The sequence below is a fragment of the Apostichopus japonicus genome, chromosome 8, assembly GCF_037975245.1.
Source record: "Apostichopus japonicus isolate 1M-3 chromosome 8, ASM3797524v1, whole genome shotgun sequence".
Lineage (NCBI taxonomy): Eukaryota > Metazoa > Echinodermata > Holothuroidea > Aspidochirotida > Stichopodidae > Apostichopus > Apostichopus japonicus.
Genome location: NC_092568.1, coordinates 5,222,501 through 5,243,509, shown reverse-complemented (window position 1 = coordinate 5,243,509; position 21,009 = coordinate 5,222,501). Strand labels below are relative to the sequence as shown.

Below are 21,009 nucleotides of genomic sequence, written 5' to 3'. Positions count from 1 at the left end.
ACTGATCAGTGACAGATGTTGAATTTGGTAGAACTAATTACACATTGTTTTGACTCATTTTAAGGGGTCAGTAATGATGATTATAGTCTAAATAAAGACGTGTTAAAGATGTGTGTAATAAAATACCCGCCGTGCTAAAATGACGGAGTGCCAATTACCGTTAGTAATATTTATTACGGTAGGCAATATCGCTCATTACTGATGTACGTACAACCGATTACATCAAGAGAGATATATATCGTATACTAGAACGACTATCGGTAAGACAGCTGGCCTTTTACAAAAGCCATTACTGGGGCAAAGAGGGGGATATAATTAATAATAGTAAAAATCGGCTGAGTAATTCACATTTTTCAAATGTTGAAGTTATGCACTCTCACGAAGAGTCGAAGAGTTCGATAGGGCATAGTCCTGCAGGCACATATAACAATTTGATATTCGCACAGGATATGTATAGATAGATAGATAGATAGATAGATAGATAGATAGATAGATAGATAGATAGATAGATAGATAGATAGATAGATAGATAGATAGATAGATAGATAGATAGATAGATAGATAGATAGATAGATAGATAGATAGATAGATAGATAGATAGATAGATAGATAGATAGATAGATAGATAGATAGATAGATAGATAGATAGATAGATAGATAGATAGATAGATAGATAGATAGATAGATAGATAGATAGATAGATAGATAGATAGATAGATAGATAGATAGATAGATAGATAGATAGATAGATAGATAGATAGATAGATAGATAGATAGATAGATAGATAGATAGATAGATAGATAGATAGATAGATAGATAGATAGATAGATAGATAGATAGATAGATAGATAGATAGATAGATAGATAGATAGATAGATAGATAGATAGATAGATAGATAGATAGATAGATAGATAGATAGATAGATAGATAGATAGATAGATAGATAGATAGATAGATAGATAGATAGATAGATAGATAGATAGATAGATAGATAGATAGATAGATAGATAGATAGATAGATAGATAGATAGATAGATAGATAGATAGATAGATAGATAGATCAAGAATCCTTTGACAGAAGACGGCTTTTATCTCGGCCTACATGTTTACGCATTGCCACGGTTACAATTTAGCCTCATCTAGTTTGCATTTACGAATCAGGGCTATAACAACCATTTTAATATTTTGAGTGAAAATTCTGAGTAGGAATAAATTCTACCTGTGATAGATAACAGATGTAATAAAGAAGTAATAAAGTTTCCTTTCACCTCCCCACCTGCGGACGACTGTGACGTCAACAATTACGTATATGTGCTTGTTTTCTATTCTAAACCACGATTTGGTTTCTCTTTATCTGCGTAATTTAAAATAAGCCTTCATCGTGAATTAAGTAACCATACTGTTAAGTAATAATGATTAGGTTCGCCAGAATTTGATCTGTTACCACGTTCTTTAAATTAGCATAACTGTTTTCATTACATAGTAAAGAAAAGTACACCTGTTCATGACTGATCAATTCAAAATACTTATGAATCATTTTTTTTATAAAATAAGATTTCCAAGATTTCGCCATCCAATATTACTGAATTATTTATCTATATTTTAATTTTCATGATACAAGACTCCTCTTAGCTGTCTTTTTTTTATTATTATAATTTAGCACCTGCTCATTTTAACCTGGTTGAATTGAATGGCTTTATTAAACTCGACCTCAATACAATTTTCGCCGCCATATTATGGGTGTATTTGTTCAGTCGTGTTGGCGAATATATATTCTATATTAAAAGAAATCAGTTGAGACAGACTTTAAGATTTGACCACTCAATTGCGGCAACTTCACCACCTGAGGCAAGATATTAAGTTTGATTTAGTATTCTGTAAATTCTGTAGTTGCATAAGATATGAAGAATTGGACTTCTGTACTCTCTCTATCTCCCTCCATCTCTCTCTTGACGGATTGAGGAAAGTCCATCTCGTGTAGTAGAATCTGTTCACGCATTAACTCGTGTAGAACAATTCCAAACGCCCAAAAGTGCAATTTTAAATTTCTTTTAACGAAAGTAGTAAATATATATATATATATATATATACACATATATATATATAAGCATATATATATACACATATATATATAAGCATATATATATATAAGTATATATATATATAAGCATATATAAAAAGTCAAAAATCGCATTCCGTTTGTGACTAATTACATCTCACCATCAAATCCTATGATCTCTATCAAACATGCATGATTTTGATTCATCCAAAGACGATTAGTCTGTAGGGATATCGTTTAGGGTTCCCCCATGCGCTTTACTTCAACCCCCCCCCCCCCCAATTGTTAGATTTCTATTCACTTCCTCCAGACTTCCTTGCACAGTTTTCATCTCCGCAGGTAATTTCCGTTGTGGACAACCTCGGTGCCAAATATGCCCCCACGTTACCCAGACACTGTGGTTAATTTTCCCAATGTTGACTATGGTCTAAAACCCGTTCTCTATCTTGTGAATCATAGATATTATTTTTCTTCATGACGGTCTATGAGAGCTCAAAAGCGGTATCTCATGACTCATGCAAAAAGAGCACATGTCAACAGGAAATAAATCATCTTAAGTTATCAGATTGTTCGCTATTTTGTGCGTTGATAGTAAAACAAATGTAACCTATTAAACCAAACATTTTTATAACAAACTGAAGAGATTACCGTATAAAGCAGACCAAACAATCCCGGCTGTAACCAAAAACTCTTTCTTTCCAAAGAGTGAAAATTCCAATCTTTTAGGATCGTCGAATATGATGACGTTTTTTTTTTACAGGAGCGAAATTCACTCTTGTAACGAAAGAGTGACTTTCTGCCAGTTTTAGCTCCCTTGTCACTGGTTACTTTCCCTCTATGGTAACCAAACTTGCCTAGAATTCACTCTTAGGACAAGATTGAATTCATTGGCCGTGGAAGGATTAATCATTATGGGGTCACTCAAAAATTAAATGTTCTCTCTTTGAAATTACTAAATTGGAAAATGTTCCGTATACATGAATCTGCTACCAGCCGAGAATGTGAAATGTAAAATTTTAGCTGGAGCTTCGACGCAAGAATGTTGATTGAAAACCGACATGCATATCACGTTATTGGTTTAAGACATCCCCTTGCAATGCTGATCAAATATATAGCCTATGAAATGTTTTGTCTTATCGAAAATTTTATCAGGCTTGGTCCGTGTTTTGGAATATATTAAAAGACTTTATCGATTATCTTTATGGCTTCTCACAACTGATTGAACTTGAACAAATACAGGCAACGTCGAACATTTTCTTTCAAACGAACATTTGTTGTTCCAAGAAAGGGTAAAAAGGCAGATTTAACAACATCACCAAAAAAACAAAAAAGACCCAAGAAAAACGAAAATAGATATAAAATATAAAACTACGATAAAGATAATAACCAAAGCAAAATGAAAAAATAGATACAAACACATGGAAATAATAATAATTGTGTTCGACGGCGATATCTCTCTCGAAAGCATTATTAATCACATTCAAGCCATGCCGAACGAACATTGATATTCAGATGTTCTCCACAGACACCAGATAAAATCGTACGACAAGTCATGGTTGTCACGCAAAAAAAATCGTTTAAAAGGAATTAAACCACCAGGGACCTGTAAATTCACTAAAGGCTAAAGAAAAATACCATTCTGCATCCTATTCCCTAGGAGCGATGAATATTTAAAGCCATTTAGCTAAAAAAAAATCTTATAGATATGAAGAATATATAAAATCTAAAACATATAAGTGATAGCACTATGTACCCTAACCCACTGGAGATTCACAGTCAACAACTTATGTATAGGAAGGCAAGAGATTAATGTTGAGTGAAGTATTCCATTTTTTAAAAATGATTTTATGAAATTGCTGTATAAGCCATATGCGCCAGTCGATACATGAATGAACCGCATTAAGTCTGCCAAAGTGAACAAACTCGACAAAAACTTAAGAAGAGTAAAATATTTGATTATTGCTTACGAATTCATCAAAGATATAAATAACTTATTGTTATGTGTATAAAGTCATATCAAATTGTGGGCATTAAGCGAAACTGAATGCCTTTAACGTGCGTGTGATTTCCGGGCATTCTGACGCGTTCTTGCAATTTAGCAATTTCATGCTGCAGGATTCGACGATAGATTCACGCGTTACTTTGTTTAAAAACTAACACCTTCCGATATCCAAGAAGAAGGTTTTACTTCAGTCATGGCCGTTGTTTGTGCTCGAGAAAAATCATATGATCGTGTGGGAGGAAGGCTAACGCCATCATGTATATAGCAACTCCGGTCTGTGGGTCCTATTCTTTGTTTTAGATGATAAGAGGCGATCTACAATTATATGGGACGTAGAAAAGATAACATGAGCCTCCCTTTCTCCTCCGTATACCACCCTCCTGATATTTGCTTGCTTGTTCAATTTCATATATTGCTGTGCAAATTGTCAGATTCAAAGCACCAGGTGTGCACTCTGTACAACCATAACACTTGGGTATCATACGCCCTCATTAACAGTTATACAAAACCAGTCTATACGCATTCACACACCAGTAGAATCACTGTGGTCGAGATGTTTGGACTTTGTGTCTTATACTTTGTGTTTATATATATATATATATATATATATATATATATATATATATATACATACCGTGATGGTGTACCTGTAATCACCTGTAAAAGGTCTAGAGTAGTTCAACCCCAAAGACCTGTTCAATTACCCTAATTGATATTACCTTTTACGTCTATCACAAGAGTAGACAAAGGATAAATCGCTTCAATACAGTGAGTGATATGAACAAGCCTAATCAGCTATGATAGAAATATAATTAAAGAAACAGTTTGCGAAGGACTTCACAATATTAGCCAAATAGTACTTACGGATGAAAAGCAATCCCATACGATTACTGCTAATTGCTTTTCCATTAGAAGATTAACTTAAATATACAAGCCTTCGCGTCCTTGATAGGCAGTCCGCAGTAATATCTCTAGAGGATCAAATTATAACACAGTTCATCTCATACGAATTGCTTTCCTAAGTCATAACTTTAGTCATATTTAGAGCTGATTTTTTTTTGTTAATTGTCGTGGCCTATCCATATTTGTGGCTGTTTTTTTTAGAAGTGACCTTTTGAGTTAACAAAGGAACAAATAGCTTCTTCTATATTTTTGATTGTTTTTATTATTATCATTATGTTTTATTATGATATATGAAATAATATATTTATGCATGGTCGTCAATAGTTGAAATGTTCTTGACTAAAGTTTCTCTGCTCTAAGTTACAATATGATTGTTTAGCCAATATGCTATATGAACGGGTGTGGTATTTATTTAAATAAACAGAAAACAAGTATAAAGGAAAACGTGAAAAGGTGCTCGGGTTGTTCACAACATATATATATATGTCGTTTTACAACGATTTGTAATGTAATTTACTTATGCCGTTTTTCTACAATTGAATTTCAACAGTTCATTCTTCCTCCCCGCCTTCTCCTCCCCCATCCCCTCCCACAGAAAATAAAGCAAAAAGTTGGGGTAAGCTTTCGGGTCAGTATTTATGAAACCGCATACAATGCTGCAACCAATCAAACATACAATTCCGTAAGCAACGTCAACACAAAACGTCGGACGTCACAGAACGTCAGACGTCACAGGTGACGTCACAGAAGAGCCACCGATGACCACCATGTGTTAATACGCCGAATGCCATCAAGACGGCCGACGCCTCACGTACTTATTGAAAATTCTATAGGAGTCTAGGATAAGCAAAAGAATTGTTTTATAACATAGATAGGCAAATGTCACTTAAAGAGTAGATGAGAAATAAAAGTAAATTTTAAAGAGACCTTTCAATGTTTATCATCACCACGGATTTTTATTACAAACAAAATGGTATCGACTAAATGCACTGTATAATGTCATATGTGCACAGTAAAACCTGTTCTACTACAGAACGCTAATAGTAATATGACGAGAAATCTTTCATGGATCTTTTCACCCCTATATTCTTTGCAATTTCTTCGTGATATTAGAGGTGATAATCTTACCAGTCGTGAAACTTTAGAAGTGCCCCAATATTTTAAACAAACATGACGCTACATAACTCCCCTTTTTTTCTTGTTTATTAAGGAGCATGATTAATTGAGCCATCATCACGGATTCCAGAGCAACTTGAGCTACATAAATAGTTATACCAAGGGTAAATTCCTGGCTAACGATTATACAACTAAAATCTGTGGTTTGTTATAGTTACTGACAGATAGGGAAAGTTGACCATCAGAGGAGATGCATAGATGTTTACAATTCTTATTTAACGCCTTAACCAGGTTTTAACTCGGTGATGCTGAGGACCTCGGAGAGAGACATTATAGCTTGGAGAGAAATCTTTCATCTCTTCATCAAAATATGCTGAAATGGTATCTGATAATGTAACCTCTTTCTCATCTGTAAACATTTGAAAGGTTTACGGCTATACTGTTGTGCCACTTGATATAAATTGTCTCACATATGAACAAAACACAGAGTAACAGTTTGCACGTGTCATAAAATGGAAGTGTAGATAGGATCACGAACCACCTGAAATTCGACGCTTTTTGGTTTCTCTAGTTTTCCTATATACCACGGCACCGAAACGGAAATCTTTATTCTAAGAAATTTTCAACCGTTTATTATAAGCAGACCTCTAGTTTTATACATGTAGTAAACTAAAGATGGCCGTTTAATTCATTCAATAACAACGTTTTGAGGGCAATGTTTCTGCATGTTTCTGACTACAGGCGGTACATATAGTACAGGGGTTCAAAATGAGGGGGTAGTTCTCTTAAAGATGGTAATCTGTGTCATTATATTTTGAAAGAATTTGTTGTACCTGTAACCAGGCGCGTAGCCAAGGGGGGGGGGGGGAGGGGGAAAATTCCTGGCTACGCGCCTGCCTGTTACCGCGGTATTAATAACATTACAGTACATACAATATAAAGCCCTCTCATTGTACAGTGTTGGGAATATATGTAACTGCGGTATAACCTAAATTTATACGCACTTGCATAAAAAGGACAGTAATATCAATGCTTAGCGCATCGCGAGTTCAATACGACGAAGCAAATGTTTTATAACCGTAATCAGAGTTTAAGTCAATCGCGCAAATATGATGACGTTATTAAACCGAAACACCGAACAATAATGCATGATGTGAGACAGCTTAAAGTTGTTTTTTTATAATTTAAGTGAAAAGATAATTGAGTAGCAATGAAATGTTGACTTTGTGGGTTATATGTCGCTATATTATCACAATTTTGTTCGTATATATACTGGTTCAAATTTTCCATTTGATACAAGAGAAAACGTACACTCCGCCTCCACCCACACAACCCCCCACCCCTATGTTAGCTCTTATAGTTTATGATGTTCCCTGCATGTATGTTATACTTTCTAACTGATTAGGATAAGTAGTAATATTAACAGTTTTGTTTTCAAATATTCTTGTTCTAGAAGTTTCTGTCTTAACAAGTATAATCTTTTACGTGAAGTCAACGAAGCTGTATGGAAGAAATTATTTTTGAAAAGCCTAGAAAGAATATTTATAAGTTTATAGTAAACATCCACTTCAGTTTGAGATAAAACTCTCTTTGCAGTAATGCAAAAATGTGAAAATATCTTTTGAAAGTCTCACCCTATGACCGAGCTGATCGTTTTATCCAATATGGAAACTAAAAGCCGTTGTGTGATAATCTTCCGACTCTTTAAACCTTTGTTTAAGGCTGTATACTATACACATGGATTAAGTTCTTACCTGCTTACATTTTAAGTTGTGATTCCTTACTATTTCTATTTAAAACTTTATTTGATTTCCTTTTTCTGGAGTAGACGGAATTTGATTTTAATTTGATGAATAGTTATCATGTCATGGACGCGATTCTGTAGTTCGAAGACTATGCGCATGCTTTAATCAGCCACTCACTTCCGTCCATTTAGGATGACGTCAGCATATTAGACGTGACGTCATCAGTTTTGAGCGACACTGTCTGTACTATTTCTTACACTGAAATTGCTTCTTTCTTACAGATCGGCGACAGCCTCTAAGAAGATCACAACTGAAAAACAAAAAAGCAAAAGTAACTGAAGCAAATAATAACAAAGGTAAGCCTTACTCGCTTTTTTTTAAAACATTTTGAGGGTTGTTGGTTGGGTGAGGTTTTTTCAGGCTGGGGGAGGGGGGGGGCTGTGGTGGTATCAAGAAGGACTAACATATGGCCTCCGGTTATGGTTAATTTGAAAATGTTTCAGAACGCTATAAGATTTACCAATCCACATTTTAACAACTATTTTAAGTTTATTGAGGAAAACGACCTTTTACGAAGAAGGTGAGTAATAATTTGGTAATTAAAAAATAACCGATAATATATTATCTTGATAAGTAGTATTGAAATGAAAGTCAATACTTGAGTCAAAGGTTTCATCTTTCAGGTAGCTTATAGAAAGTGTTGATAATATCATAAAGGCTATTATACAACACCTAATTATATTCCGGCCATTTGATTGGTCAATTGCTCGTCGATTGCATGCAAAATCCGCTCTATTGCACTCTATGAAATAGAACCATGTGTTGTACTTTTTTGATAGCACTTTTACAATGGTAAGAGAGCAGAGAAACCTGTCTGTTCAAAACAATCTGTTGCATGAGTGCATTTTACATCCAATTATATCCAAATTTGAAGGTGTTGTATGAAACAAATAATGAATGGTTTCCATTCTTTGAAAGATGTAATTTGTTCCATTCAACTCGGCTGCGCCTCGCTGAATGGAACATTCCATCTTTCAACTCATGAAATATTTGCACTATTGCACTCATAACCATTCATTATTTGTATACTATGAAATATATTATATATATTTAATATTCTTTATATTATCTTTTAAATTTTAAATTGAATGTTTTATTGCATTTTGCTCAGCAAGGACGTGTCCAAAAGCATTAAATTTTGCTGTTGTTGCTACTTGGCAATATAGACGTGATAAGAACTGTAGTGGTTTAATGAAAAAGAAGTGATTAATTTGTAATTATTGGCAATCGAAGCTGTTTTTCAGAGTGACTATAAGTATTGCTTTCGTTACCAAAATCTGTGTTCATATTTAATTAAAGTTGGTAGACCTTATACCAAAACAATTTGTGAAACTTTGAAAGAGAAGTTTCTTAATTGAAATGTAGAAGTGATAGATAAATAAGTAAACCGTTTAAGCTTAAATCAAGTTAAAATTCTTTTAAATTTTCTTGATTATGTACTTTAACATCATATTTAACATTCAAAATATCTTGCTCTGCATATCCCTCATCGTCTTCTTAAATATCAACTTAAAAAACTTATAACTACCCACTTCAGATTCCTTAAATGTCATTTTTTCTTTAACTCTTAAATAACGACATAAGCTTCTTGAAACATACACTTGACTATATGATTATTTTCAAAACTCAAAGAATTTACGTTATGTAAAGTGGATATGTAATGATTAGGTAATGCGGATAGGTTGAGTATTGTATTTGTGAATATGATTAAACAAACAATAAACAAAGATGAACATATAAGTTAGAATGGGGTATATAGAAAAGAAAACACTCTCTTGTCTCCTAAGGGCTTAATTACACTACATTTGTGCTGATGGGAACCTTCCAGCTCCCTCGTAGTGACTGCATTTTCTTCCAATCAGAAGCGAAAACCAAGATTAAGAGAAGTGAGAGAGTCGGTTTATAGCAAAGTCAACATGATTCGCTTGTCTCTTAAGGGTTCCATCACACTTTATTTGCGATCGTGTTAATCGTTTTATAATCTTTTCTCCATTCCGTTTTTTCTTATAATCAGATGTTGATATGTATTTATTACATTGGAACATTCCTGGGGGGGGGGTAGGGGGGGGGACTGTGAATCAAATTAGGATCGTAAGCCTCCTTACATTTCTTGGCGATATTGATAGTGAACGAGAAAGAAATTAAAGGCTTGTCATGTTTACAATATATCTATAACAAAGAAAAGGTTAATATGGTTGTCATCAATCAGGCTGTCATACACGACATATTTAATGTATTTAACATGCACATATAGAAGACCATTGAAGAGTAACGTATATGGTATCTATGAAGCATAACTAGCACTTCTTCGGTGCATCATTACAGAAAGTGATCTGTGTAAAGTAGTGTTAGGTGTGTAGGCTCGGTGGTTAGGAGTGTTAGCTCGCTGCCTTACAATCATAAGGTCCCGAGTTCGAGTCACTCCAAGATTAATGTTTGTCGTCCAGTTACACAGTTGTTGACAATTGACAATTCATAATGGACGTTCAATATGAATCTAAGAGACTGACTTCGGTCAGCTTGCGGCTTTGATAAGCCAATGGGGCTTCTACGCGAGTTCCTGCTTGCAGGAGGATCTAAAATACATAAATACATACAAAGTGTAAACTTTAACCAATGTAGGTAACAATTTTAATCTTATCATTGGCTGCACATACATTAACTCATTCCTGCCGATTAAGCCTTTTATCTTTAAGGTGATTTGCAGATATTTTCAATCATTCTACCATGTTTTTGACAATTGTTTAAGTTGAAATATCGCATTTCGGTCTCAACTGGAATCGATATAAATATGGGCCTATACTCCTGAAAACTGGTACTTGATAGAGTCAGCCCCGGCTAGCCTCTCTCGCATCGTAGATGATTTAGCGCTCCAGCTTTTAAAATCCAAAATGACGATTTCCCCCATTTATTACCTTCTTTCTTATAATTTAATAAATTTTATAAATTTACCGGAACAGAATTGATGGAAACGCGTATAACTTAAGAACTCCAGTTCTTATTAACCCTGGATATGTCAATGAACCACAAACATATGGAAGTGATTTTCATTATGTTATGAAATAAATCATTTAGTTTGATATGAAAATTTTCATTTGATGCGTGACATAATTTATATCTCTAAAACAGACGTATAATGAATGATGGGTGGGGATGTTTCTGGATGAAATATGAAATATGACGTTTCTGTAAAATACATAATACGGTATGCATAAAACATGATTATCCACATTATTGTACAAACAAAGGAAAATTTATTAAAATTATTAAAATATTAAAATTCTATTTGATATGGAATCCAACTTCATAGTTTGTTTCGCAATTCAGAATCAACCAATAGAAAAGAAAGTTACGTATTATTATTATTCTTTTTCTTTCCATTTTTTTTTTTTGCATTTTATTTCATTTCTTGTCTGAAAAGTACTGAATAAACTGTGATTTGATTGTAAATGTACTTTATGAATCAAAAGTTCAAATACTCGAAGATGGTGTTAGGAAATGAATAAACAAATAACCAAGTATATATAGAAAGTAGAAATACGGAAGTTAAAACTAAGAATGAAACTAATAGGATTGCCAGTGGCTAAAAACTAGCCAATGGCATTGTTTTGCGAATGAAGGTCTTACAAGCTACGTTATAGCGATAGTCTTCAATCCCATTAAACTTCAAGGCCTTTTTTTTAAAGGTTAGATGTATTTCCTTTGTATACTTATTCCCAAAGGGAGTAAACTTCCATTGACAAACAAACCATTAGGGAAACGATGAATTAACTCTTTTCTTGTTTTACATACAAATGTTAAAAAGAATTGTAGAATCTAAGGAACGTTAAAATAATTTCTTTGGTGATGTAACATATAAGGGGTTGTATCTAATTGTATAGTATCCATGCTATGTTATGCAGCTTATAACCAACATCCAAGCCTTTTAACTGAAATCTCAGTGACGGATTAACGGTGGTACCTCGTCTCTAACATACATATCATATTGACTATAAGCCCAAAGTCTGCACCCCGTGTGTGCAACCTTGTGTTACCCCACCCCCACCCACCACCCCACATAAAACCGTCTACACAAGTATCCTCGAGGAACATGGCATTCAAGGTTCTTTCCCATCATAAGACTCCTTTTCACATATAATCTTTATATACACGAAATCCAACATAAACTAAAGGCAATATTTGATGTAGCCTATATACGCCATTGCATGATGTGCTCGGTTCCCATAGTTATAAGTATCCGCCCCTCTCCCACCCTCTTCCCTTATGGATGGGTTTAAGTACTGCAGGGGGATGTCGACCACATTTAAGTATTATACTCCCCGCCAGACGGCTTTTAAAGCTACGGCAACGTGTTTTGAGGAAGGGGAAAAAACCTTTACCGATGTGCTTGTTCATGTTTGGTGATATAAAGGTTAGTTAATAAAACACATTAATAGCGATCCAACGGGGAATAGGTCTTTTATTACTTTTAATAACGACTCCAAACCACAAAATTTGATGGAAAGGGAAGGGTTCGAAGTGCATACCTCCCTCCACCCCCCCCCCCCCTGTAAATTTACACACATGCTTCATGGTGCCAAATCCATCTGCCGTTGCAATTCAAATAATTAAAAAAATAATCAATATAAAAGCTGACGTTATACTTGCACAATGTAATATACTACCAGATCATACACTCTTCAAATTCAGCGTCGTGCGTTTCAATTCAGTGTTGTGCTTTTCAATCCAGTGTTGTGCTTTTCAAATTCAGTGTTGTGCTTTTCAATTCAGTGTTGTGCTTTTGAATTCAGTGGTGTGCTTTTCAATTCAGTGTTGTGCTTTTTAATTCAGTGGTGTGCTTTACAATTCAGTGTTGTGCGTTTCAATTCAGTGTTGTGCGTTTCAATTCAGTGGTGTGCTTTTCAGTTCAGTGTTGTGCTTTTCAATTCAGTGTTGTGCGTTTCAATTCAGTGTTGTGCTTTTCAATTCAGTGTTGTGCTTTTCAATTCAGTGTTGTTCTTTGAAAGTTATAGCAGCTGGTTATTGTTTACAGCTAATATTTGAAAGTAGTCCACCCTTCTATTAAAGGAATTATTTTTTTGACATTGCAACAGCTTGTTATTTATTTCAGGAGGACATATATTGGCATATAAAGTTTCCTTACTGAGTTTTAAAAAAATCCGTCGTTTCATAAATTTATAATAAAACTACGATATAATATATATGTAGGGATTACAGCGTGGAGCGTAGCCTCTCGGCCTATAATGTTACCCGAAATTGCTCATTTGACACAATCTAGAATCGGTTGTTCAGAAGAAGAAGAAGATAAATGTCTGTTAGATATTCTAAAGTCAGCGTTTATTTATCTGAAATATTTATCCTCATATAAGACGACTCATAAATTGTCCAATCCGAATTGGAAAGCTTTTTCTTTAAGCACTATAGATATGAGGTAGGCTTAATACATTTTGACGGATAAGATGATGTAAACGTGGATTAATTTTGACAGTTTTACAAGTACAAGAATTGCAACCGCTAAAAGCAACACTAAATTATAGCGAAAAACAAGACCTTGTGCAGTATATCTTTTATGATATACAGTCAAGGCATTCATAAAATGGAATAAATTGAAAACAAGGGACTCACCCACCAAACCACCGTATCTCCTTTCCCCGACCATTCTCTCAGCATTTTTCTGGTTTTTTTTTTTTTTTTTAAAGGCGCTTTTATTCTTTAAATAATTCGGCAGAAAATTCATTTATATGTGTCGAAAACCACATAGTTAACATTTGTATACCATTTTTAACAGTGTAAAGTTACAACCAGTCTCAACATGCCGCTGCAAAATACAACTTCGTTCAGTGGCGTCGAAGAATATGACACCTACTCTCTCCCCCCCCCCCCCTTTCCTCCCCTCTTCCAAAATTAAATGCACCATGTCTTCAACCAGGTGTTATCCACAGGATCGAAAATGCCATGGTGGGTGCTACGAAACTGCAAATCTTGGAGCCATCAACTTCCTGCATATTCCAGGACTTACTGAAACATTGATCACAGACTTCTATCCGTCCATCTTTGTTTGAGTTATACAAAGGGGACAGAAGGAAACAGTGAATGTTTCCCATAATTTCAATCAGTTGAGTTATTTTAATAACAAACAGATTAGAACGGTCGCTTCATATCAAAGCACAGAGCCGTAGGTCATTTCAGCCACAAGGCTATAGTCTCAACACAAAGTTATTGCTTTGCAACTGTCTATATTTATTTGGCAAAATCCAAAAGAAGAAATGATGACCTTCAAAATATTCACAAATACGGTGGTTAATCCGTTTGTAACAGAGGGCGCAATTACAATTTACTGCCTGATGACCCAGATTATGTGTCCGTTCGTACCTTTGGTTCTTAAGACTTTTAATCTCACGTTGATTTCCGTTGTCGCGATGTAGATTTGCTCACTTGCAAAGTACTTTTCTTTTGATGAAAGTAAAAATACGACAGGACAAAGTTCTTACATGGCGATTGTGTATAGGTTAGATCAGTGAAGTTCGGGGGGGGGGGGGCGACGAAGGTGAGAAACACCTCCCCACACGTCTTCCCTCTCCCGGTGATGTAGCAGTACTAATACAGCCCGGTGAGTCGTCTGCGAGATTCTTGCGTGGTTACATCTCTATGTTCCGACGTCTCTATGTTCCGACGTCTCTATGTTCCGACGTCTCTATGTTCCGACGTCTCAATGTTCCGACGTCTCTATGTTCCGACGTCTCTATGTTCCGACGTCTCTATGTTCCGACGTCTCTATGTTCCGACAATATATTCGGACTCATATTTTTTTTGAGCAAGATTTTTTCGATCCGAATTTTTTGGGACCAAGATTTTTTTGGACTAATAATTTTTTGGACCCAATTTTTTTGGAACCAACATTTTTTGTGACCAACATGTTTTCTGACCAAATTTGTTCGGACCAAAATTTATTTTGGACCAAAATTTTTTGGGACCAAAATTAAGTACCCCAACAAAAATTTGGTCCGAAAAAATGGGGGTCCAAAAAAATTGAGTCCCCCAAAAACATTGGGTCCGAAAAAGTTTAGGTCCAAAAAATTTGAGTCCCCCAAAAAAATTGGTCCTAAAAAATTGGGGTTACAAAACTAGTTTTCTTGGTAGAAAGAAATTTTTGGATAAAAAAAAATTGCTCCGAATTTGTTCTTTTTGTCGGAACATAGAGACGTCGGAACATAGAGACGTCGGAACATAGGGATGTCACCTCTTGCGTTGAGTACTGAGCTTTCCAATGTGGTGACGTGCCGCAGACTACGGGCGCGTCCCAATAATTGGGTCGCGAATATTGTCGTTGGGTCGAGAGGGTGTTTCAGCCATCGACATCTTTATCTTTAGTCTTTCAAGCTAGCCGGCGGTGATCGATTAAGATTCCGATTTTACATCAAGTATACATAGTCAAAGCTATAGCTTTCATTTAGTATGTTAAGCATCGATTCTATACGGGTTGCAAGGGGGCCTGGTGGGTCTCGCCTCGGTCCTCATAGAAGATCCTGGGTCGTGGGGTTAAAACTTTAAAAGTATGAGGATTGCTGCTTTAATGGATTGTTCACCCCCCACCCCCTACCCCACCCCACCCACTGTCGCTGTATCATAAATACGCGTAGAAGAGGGAACAACCACTATCTAAATAGTCTGCGGTAAAGAGTCTCTAAAATCTAGAGGAAATTATCAGGGGCGGATCCAGGATTATAAAAAAAGGGGATTCATGGCCCCATGGTCGTCGAAACCGACTCTCAATGTAGGGGAGCAGTAGGTGTGGGGGGGGGGGTCTGAACTAGTTTCCCCAGAAAAAAAGAAATAAATTAGTAAAAAAAATACTTTTGAAGTTTTGTGTCAAGTTGAAAAAGGGTAGGTGCTACATTCCCTCATGCACCCTCTGGATCCTCGCCTGATTGATAGATGCTATCATCATGCTATTATCATGCTATTATCATGCTATTATCATGCTATTATCATGCTATCATCATGCTGTTATCATGCTATTATCATGCTGTTATCATGCTATCATCATGCTATTATCAAATCATATAATTGTTCTCTGTTTTTTTCTTGGTTTTGTTCCTTTAGATGAATTCCTTTCTGGTATGTCTCTTGAGTGCGATTCTTCTCGCTGGAGTGGTCCTTGGCAAACCAACTTTCGACTTTGATGACGATCTAATAGAGAAGAGAGGCGCTGATAGAGCATTGACTACACGATGTTTGAAGGACTGTATGTTCTGTGCAAAATATACTAAAAATGGCTTCAGCATCAGACAATGCATGCAGGAATGCGGCGGAGAAGTTGCAAGTGGCAGGGAGCAAACGTGGGCGTCTTGCGACATGTTCAGCAACGGAAAATAAATCGAACCGTTCTATTTTGTTTTAAAGGTTTAGTACAATTACCATCCAGTATGAGTCTTACCCAGAGCTTTACAAATATATCATTCCTTTAGACGAAAAAAAAAGAAACAAATTGAAAGATTGAATGGTTCCCATAAACACAATCTACTTTATTTGAGGAGTAAGAATATTATATTTAAAAAAGATTGATAGCATTCTTTGTCACAACTTTAATAAAAACAATTGTAGTAGGCCTACCTACGACCAGACAAAAATAATACTAATAATAAAAACGAACGTAACTTGGTGACAAAAACAATGCTAATGAATGCGTCTAAATAATTTTATGTTATAGTTCGACAATAACTCAGAATCAAGCAGAGATTCAAATAATTATTGACATTCTGTGTTTTAATTTTTGAAAATTCTTATTAATTTATTAGTAATGAAACTTAAAACTTAAGTTTTCTTCGATGGTATTCCTTGTATAGAAGCGATAAATTCTGAAAACGATTATTAATTTGGACTCTGTTCTTTCAAAAAATAATAATAATAATAATCAGCAGTTATTTTTACGACGCTAAAGCGTCCACAAGTGTGGGAGAAAACCCGCAAGGGCTTATGGATTACAACTTACACGTCGGGTGGCTTCCAATTCAACATTTTAACTCAAATGTGGGGGTGGGGGGGGGGGGGGAAATGATACCGAGTTCGACATATACCGGTATCTATACAGCTCTACAGTGAGCAATATGGATGCCGTCGCGAATGCCGAACCGATACTGGTACAGAGAGCAAGATACGTGCAAGTCGACATTCTGGAGCATGAAGTCATACGTGTTGTTGATATATTAGAGAACGTTTGTTTCAATTTAAGATGAGGTGCAAAAAAATGTAGCAAGTGTTAGATTTCCTTTCTAATGACTTCAAAAAGTTCGTAAATTATGAAGTTTCTTGAATTGTCAAATGGTCATAACTATACATGGTAGAGGAGTGAGAGCGTGTAAGGAATGATGGGGAGAGGGAGTAGGATGAAGCGGGTAATATGAGGACGGGAGGGGAAGGTGAAGGGTAGGGGTGGGGTAGGGTGGTCTTATTGCAAAACCGTTTATCTATATATATATCCTGTTTGTTATATGGTATATATGGTTCATTTTCTTAACAGAAACAGTTTTATCAAACCCCTCGCCTTTTGCTATAGGGTCTATGAAAAATAGAATTTCTGTACCAACCATGTAAGTTAAACGTTTGGTTAGCAATTTCGATGTTGAGAATACATTTCAGTTAAAAGTAATCGGTTGTTTGTTTGGTCTCTTTATGTATTGTCCCTCCTCGCATGTCTTTAGTATATTATCAGCCAGCGTCTTGTTTTTAGGAAACCCTGGCAAACGATCGGTCTTTCATTGTGATTATCCCTTCCTCCACCCGCGATCCCAACCACCCGCGACCCCAACCTCCCGCAATCCAAACTCTACGAAGAAAACGTAACCACACCTATCGGTAGTTTGTTTGCCTAAATTTTTCTCTTGATATACCATCTGGTATGATGCTTAACAATGTTAATAACGAGGTAGACGACCGCCGTCTCGAGTTTTGATGACGTCAGACTTTTGTATGCAATAAAAAGCCACATACATACGAATGGAAGAATTAAACTGTTTTACAAGACTGTTTCCATGGCGCTTCTCCCGCAAACAGAATGTTAAGTTGATCAAACAATCCATGTTTAATGGTCGAAATTCCAGTTTTATTGCGATTTTGCGTGCTTAATACCACCCGCGCACTTGAAAAGCAAAATTCATTACATTACGCGAACTGCTGTACACAAAAAAAAACCCAATGAAAAATGATGTTTTAAGACGGATAAAACTAGATTAATATTCTGTATATTAAAGCCGGTATATTAATGCAGATGCCAATAAACCCTCTCTTATAGGTTACTTAGCAAATTTTAAGTATTTTCCCGCAAACACTTGTGACAGCATCAGTTACAGTAGCTCCACCCTCGATAAAATGAAGACTTGATTACATTTCACTAACGGTAAATGGAATCTGTAGAATATGTTGGAAGATTTTGCTGAAAAGAATTTTCTGTTGTCTGAAATTGATTTCCGCGCAAACTTGCTGAATCGTTTCTGCGTCTGTGAGGGAAGCCTACACCTACCTTCATAGTAGTTTGTATCGCGAAGATACGATTTTTTTTTTTAATATTTTGTAATATTACTTGGTTAATGTCATCAGGGCAATTCAGCGGAAAATGTCTTTTTTTTTCTTTCTTTTTTTAAATTTGTTCAACATTTTGATCCACCGGAGGAAAAGAATATTTCTATACAAATAAAGATATTTTTTGATGACATTCTTGCTATGCAGAAAACTTTGACTGAGACGCAAACATTAAAAATATGTCATGTTTCAATGATAAATCAACAAGAAGATGATAATAGCCTAAATAAAGCTTTTGAAGAACATATGCCCAGATGACATCACAGACCCCGAACAACCCCCTGGAGTAGTTGAAGGCTATAGCCAGTCAAAATAGGTTACACAGTCTCTCAATCAACAGTATCTCGAGTTGGAGCAAGATATTGAGATGGGGTTTTAAATTAGCAGTATGGAATATGTCTCCCGTTCTTTGTCGCCAGAAAATCTCTTTAAACCCACTCCATAAGCACATCAACGGTTGCTTCGTGGATTGCTTACTCCCTAATTACAAGCACAAAAACATACCGATGACTGAAGCACGAAAAACTCATTCAGTTCAGCAGGTCCTCTTAGGACAATTTCTCGACAAACCATATCATTTTTCAGGCGGATGAACACCAGCCTAATTGTGGTATGAGTATACCTTCATAAATGGCAATGTTGCCTCTCAATGTCAACCAATCACAGGGCAATAACTAAACGCTGCGATAAAGACAGTATTACAATTGCAGAAACGTAAATGTCCACGTCGCTTACAGGCATCTACAACATTGGAAGATGAAACATATAAGTATGACAAAGTAGAGGCCTTTTTAACACCATACGTACATAATTCACTCAAACTAAAATATAAATTAGCAAGCACTTCCGATTTAAATCCACAAACTTACAAGAGTCGATTGGATTATTCACATTGTTGAAAAATATTTATGCAAAGCGAAAGTATGGGAATATGCATAAGACGGCGCTGAAGTTGTTTGTAGCTTGTATTGTTATAATATAGCATGAGACGATAAAAGCTACACAGTTGCGGTAGTATAGCGAGACCATAGATATTGACAGACGGTCTTTACAGTATGAGACATCATATATAGCTAGCGGACCCTAGTTTGAAATCACTCTTTACCGTACCAACCCCTCACCCCCCACCCCTTACCACTCTCTCACTCCAGCACGTCAAACCACTTCCCAAACATACCTTGTGTGATTAACTTTACATCCAATTAAAAAATAATATGACTTGAAATAAAAACAGAGGACGGATGCATATGCACAGTCATGAAGCTCACGGGAAACTGAAGTTTATTAAGCAACCAATGTTCAGTTGTAAAAAGAACAGGATGCACCCGCTCGCTAAAATTTGTCATTTTCATATTAAAAAGATGGATTAGAGGACTAGTATGATTTAAACATTGTTTATGTCACCGATGACATTTAGGACATTGTTTTAATTTCTGCTACAAATCTACCAACCCTATCAACTGATCATGCGTACAAGTTAAAGTAATACCACTGCGTATTGTAACAAACACTGATGAAGACTGTTATTAAGACAACATTGAGTGCAGATGACACGCGTTGTCACGTGACTGTTCAGTTACGTGATAGGCCGGGTAAATTGGGAGGGGGGGGGGGGGTTGGGGTGGAGGGATCTAGCATTATATTTGTTATAGCTAATCAATTGGAGTATTGTACATAACAACTGACAACATTCAGATATTAGATAGCAACATCTCAACATTAGTTAACAACATCTCGTCATTAGTTAACAACATCTCGACATTAGTTAACAACATCTCGTCATTAGTTTACAATACTCTGAGCTTAGATCAGAAAAAAAAAGTTGACATTAGTTAACAACATTCAAATATTATTTACCAACATCTCAACTTTAGTTAACAACATCTCGTCATTAGTTTACAACACTCTGAGCTTAGATCAGAAAAAAAAGTCGACATTAGTTAACAACATTCAAATATTATTTACCAACATTCAGACATTAGTAAACAACATTTAGCCATTAGTTAACAATATTCGGAGGATATATAGCAACATCTCAACATTAGTTAACAACATGCGGGCATTAGATAACAACATTCAGACATGAGTTAACAACATTCAGACATTAGTTCACAACATTCAGTCATTAGTTAAAATTTATACATTTAGGTAAATAGGTCACTTAAAAATCTGTGATAACAGTTTTTCTATAACACGAGTAACATTCTTCAATATCATTCTTCTATCACAATATCATTCTTTTAAACTTGAATGGAAACAGTGTGTCGTACTAAAATATGTGATGAGGAGAGGTACATTACGTCCACAACAAAAGGATTCTCCATCTACTCCCACTGAAGATGGACTGAACTTCGGGAAAAAAATATTGAGAAAAGTCTGTCTAATGGTTAAGAAATAATGTATTTTATTCTCTTTAGGGGGTAACATAACCTGTCCCTGTTGCTAATTTAAAAGTTAAAAAGAAATTAAAACACACCCAATAAGTCCTTCATTTTCAAGTAAAAGAGCCGTATACGCTAAACGTTCCATTCAGCTGACATTGTG

At 35.6% G+C, this 21,009-nt stretch overlaps 1 long non-coding RNA gene across 1 annotated transcript in view; it reads left to right on the top strand.

Moving 5' to 3' along the window:
* Nucleotides 1-8,182, top strand: part of LOC139971066 (uncharacterized) — a 37,905-nt gene extending 29,723 nt beyond the window's left edge. Inside the window, exon 4 of the long non-coding RNA XR_011794306.1 lies at nucleotides 8,109-8,182. This is a non-coding gene — a long non-coding RNA (uncharacterized lncRNA). The remainder of the gene's footprint in view (nucleotides 1-8,108) is intronic.
* The last annotated feature ends 12,827 nt before the right edge of the window (nucleotides 8,183-21,009 follow it).